This window comes from Bos indicus, chromosome 21 (genome assembly GCF_029378745.1).
Source record: "Bos indicus isolate NIAB-ARS_2022 breed Sahiwal x Tharparkar chromosome 21, NIAB-ARS_B.indTharparkar_mat_pri_1.0, whole genome shotgun sequence".
Lineage (NCBI taxonomy): Eukaryota > Metazoa > Chordata > Mammalia > Artiodactyla > Bovidae > Bos > Bos indicus.
Genome location: NC_091780.1, coordinates 25,370,283 through 25,374,051, shown reverse-complemented (window position 1 = coordinate 25,374,051; position 3,769 = coordinate 25,370,283). Strand labels below are relative to the sequence as shown.

Below are 3,769 nucleotides of genomic sequence, written 5' to 3'. Positions count from 1 at the left end.
TAGAACTGAACAATGGACTGGTTCCAATTGGGAAAGGAGTACGTCAAGGCTGTTTATTGTCACCCTGCTTATTTAACTTATATGCAGTGTTGTTGTTCAGTCGCCCAGCCTTGTCTCTTTGCAACCCCATGGACTGCAGCACACCACTCCTTCCTGTCCCTCACCATCTCCCAGAGTTTGCCCAAGTTCATGTTCATTGCATCAGTGATGCCATCCAGCTGTCTCATCCTCTGATGCCCTCTTCTCCTTCTACCCTCAATCTTTCCCAGCATTAGGGACTTTTCCAATGAGTCATCTGTTTGTATCAAATAACCAAAATCCTGGAGCTTCAGCTTCAGCCCTTTCAGTGAATATTCAGGGTTGATCTTCTTTAAGATTGACTAGTTTGATCTCTTTGCTGTCTAAGGGGCTTTCAAAAGTCTTCTCTAACACCACAGTTCAAAGGCATCAATTCTTTGGCATTCTGCCTTCTTTATAGTCCAGCTCTCACAACCATATGTGACCTCTGGGAAGACCATAGCCTTGACTCTATGGACCTTTGTCGACAGAGTTCATGTCTCTACTTTTCAACACACTGTCTAGGTTAGTCATCATTTTCCTGCCAAAGCAATCATCTTCTGATTTCATGGCTGCAGTCGCTATCCACAGTGATTTTGGAGCCCAAGAAGTGGAAATCTGGCACTACTTCCACATTTTCCCTTCTATTTGCCATGCAGTAATAGGGCCAGGAGCCACGATCTTAGTTTTTTTAATATTTAGTCTTAAGCCGGCTCTTTCACTTTCCTCCTTCACTCTCATCAAGAAGCTCCTTAGGTCTTCTTCACATTCTGCCATTAGAGTGGTATCATCCACATATCTGTTGTTGTTGATGTTTCTCCCGCCTATCTCAATGCCAGCTTGTAACTCATCCAGCCCGGCCTTTCCCATGATGTGCTCAGAGTATAGGTTAAGCAAACATGGTGACAGCAGACAGTGTTGTTGTACTCCTTTCTCGATCTTGAACCAGTCAGTCGTTCCATATGGGGTTCTAATTGTTGCTTCTTGACCTGCACACAGGTTTCTCAGGAGACAGGTAAGATGCTCTGGTATTCCCATCTCTTTAAGAGTTTTCCACAGTTTGTCATGATCCACACAAAGGCTTTAACGTAGTCAATGAAACAGAGATAGATGTTTCCCTGAAAATCCCTTGCTTTCTCTACAATCCAGCAAATGTTGGCAATTTGATCTTTAGTTTCTCTTCATTTCTAAACCCAACTTGTACATCTCGAAGTTCTTGGATCAAACAATGCTGAAGCCGAGCAAGCAAGATTTTAAGCATGATCTTATTAGCATGGGAGATGAGTGCAATTGTCCGATGGTTAGCACATTCTTTGGTACTACCCTTGAGAAATGGGATGAGGATTAACCTTTTTCAGTCCTGTGGCCACTGCTGGATCTTCCAGACTTGCCGACATAATGAATGCAAAACTTTGATGGCGTCATCCTTTAGGAATTTGAATCATTTTGCTAGAATTTCATTGCATCCACTAGCTTCATCAACAGCAGTGCTTCTTAAGGCCTACTTCACACTTGACTTCACACTCCAGAATGTCTGGCTCTGGGTGACTAACTACACCATCGTAGTAATCCAGTTCATCAAGATCTTTTTTACACAGTTCTTCTGTGTATTCTTTCCATCTCTCCTTTATCTCTTTAGTGTCTACTAGGTCTACTACTACCATTTTTTATCCTTTCTTGTGCCCATCTTTGGGCGGAATACTCCCTTGATGTTTCCAATTTTCCTGAAGAGATCTCTAGTCTTTTCCCGTTTGTTTGTTTGTTTCCTTCTATTCAGCACTGTTCATTGAAGAAGGCCTTCTTGTCTCTCCTAGCTGTTCTTTGGAACTCTGCATTTAATTAGATGTACCTTTCCCTCTCTCCTTTGCTTTTCACTTCTCTTTGTTCTTCTGCTATTTGTAAAGCCTCCTCAGATAACCACTTTGCCTTCTTGCTTTTCTTTTTCTTTGGGATGGTTTGCCACCTCTGTACAATATTACAGACCTCTGTCCATAGTTTTTCAGGCACACTCTTAAGTAGACTGAAAAACACACCTCACCAAGAATATAAAGAGATATGTACACAGATATTTTTTGAAGTGAAAGAAAGAGAAGTCACTCAGTCATGGCTGACTCTTTGGGACCACATGGACAGTAGACTACCAGGCTCTTCCATCCATGGCATTTTTCAGGCAAGAGTATTGAATTCCTTGCAGTCCAAGGGACTCTCAAGAGTATTGGAATGGGTTGGCATTTCCTTCTCCAGGGGATCTTCCCTAGAGAAAGAGTTTTCTCCAATACCGCAGTTCAAAAACATTCTGCCATATTAATGAACAAGAAATGTTCATTAATGAACAAGAAATGTTACCACCATCAGTGATTTCTGGCCCCCAAATGTGAATGCTACTGCTACTGCTAAGTCACTTCAGTCGTGTCCAACTCTGTGCAACCCCATAGATGGCAGCCCACCAGGCTCCGCCATCCCTGGGATTCTCCAGGCAAGAACACTGGAGTGGGTTGCCATTTCCTTCTCTAATGCGTGAAAGTGAAAAGTGAAAGTGAAGTTGCTCAGTCGTGCCCGATAGCGACCATATGGACTGCAGCCTACCAGGCTCCTCCACCCACGAGATTTTCCAGGCGGGAGTACTGGAGTTGGGTGCCATTGCCTTCTCCAAATGTGAATGAAGGCTCCCCAAATTGTGATCCAGGGGATGCTGCCCCCGCCCCGGTGACTGCTGAGGGGCTGTAGGTGCAGGAAGCAAGGTGAGCAAGGAGACAGGACTGGCCCCGATGGCTGAGGTCGCTGGAAACGAGTGAACTCAGTGAGCCCGAAGCTGCACCTCCCCACACACACACGCTGAATTCCTTAACCTGATACCTGATCTTTGATGTGCAGACTGCCTGCTCCCTGTGTTGCAAACCTGTGTATAGCCTGACTCACCCTCTGCCTCCTTGGAGCAGTTTTCTCAGAGCTACTGAGATGCTGTCTCCTGGGTTTGAAGTCCTAAACATTTTTATGGAAGTTTTAATTTTATGGAATATCTATTTATACCTACTGAGAGATATAAATATCTATCTACCTAGAGATGTTAACATCTACACAGAGATATAAAAAATTATATCCTGATAAAAAATATCTAAGGCTTCCCTGGTGGCTCAGATGGTAAAGCGTCTGCCTGCAATGCGGGAGACCCAGGTTCAATCCCTGGGTTGGGAAGAAAATAACTCTCTATTTTCAGGTTGTGACTATATTTTTTAGTTGATGAAAAAATGCACGAGGAAGAAATCAAGATCCTAATACCTTTGTCCCTCATGGAGCGGGGGCACAGTTCTTGAGGCATGAGACTACTGTGTTCCGCTCTCTGCCCGCTGAGAATTAAAGCCACCTTTCTATTTCCCCAAACTCTGTCTCCATATTTTTCATTCAGCTTCGGTGGACAGAAAGGCCAAGCTTTTGGCCAGCAACACACTGAAGACAAGCACAAAACAGTAGATCAACTAGACTTCAACATAGCATTGGCAGGAGATTAAAGAAAAGGCAAGAAAAGTAATGCCTAGTTTATGCCCTCACACCTGCTGGACTCAGGATGCTATTTGATCCCAGGAACGTGATTAGGTTTGAGTCCCAGGGCTGGACTGGGGTGGGGTCAACACAGCACGACAGGGTGCCCTTCATTGAGATCTGTCTCAATCCTGTACTGTCTGATTTGCCCTGACTAGGACCAGAACTCCTA

General features: G+C 44.3%; 1 non-coding gene across 1 annotated transcript; it reads left to right on the top strand.

The window, feature by feature from the left end:
* The first annotated feature begins 3,180 nt into the window (after positions 1 to 3,180).
* On the top strand, positions 3,181 to 3,252 carry TRNAC-GCA (transfer RNA cysteine (anticodon GCA)). Its single transcript has one exon. It is a non-coding gene; the product is annotated as a tRNA-Cys (tRNA).
* The last annotated feature ends 517 nt before the right edge of the window (positions 3,253 to 3,769 follow it).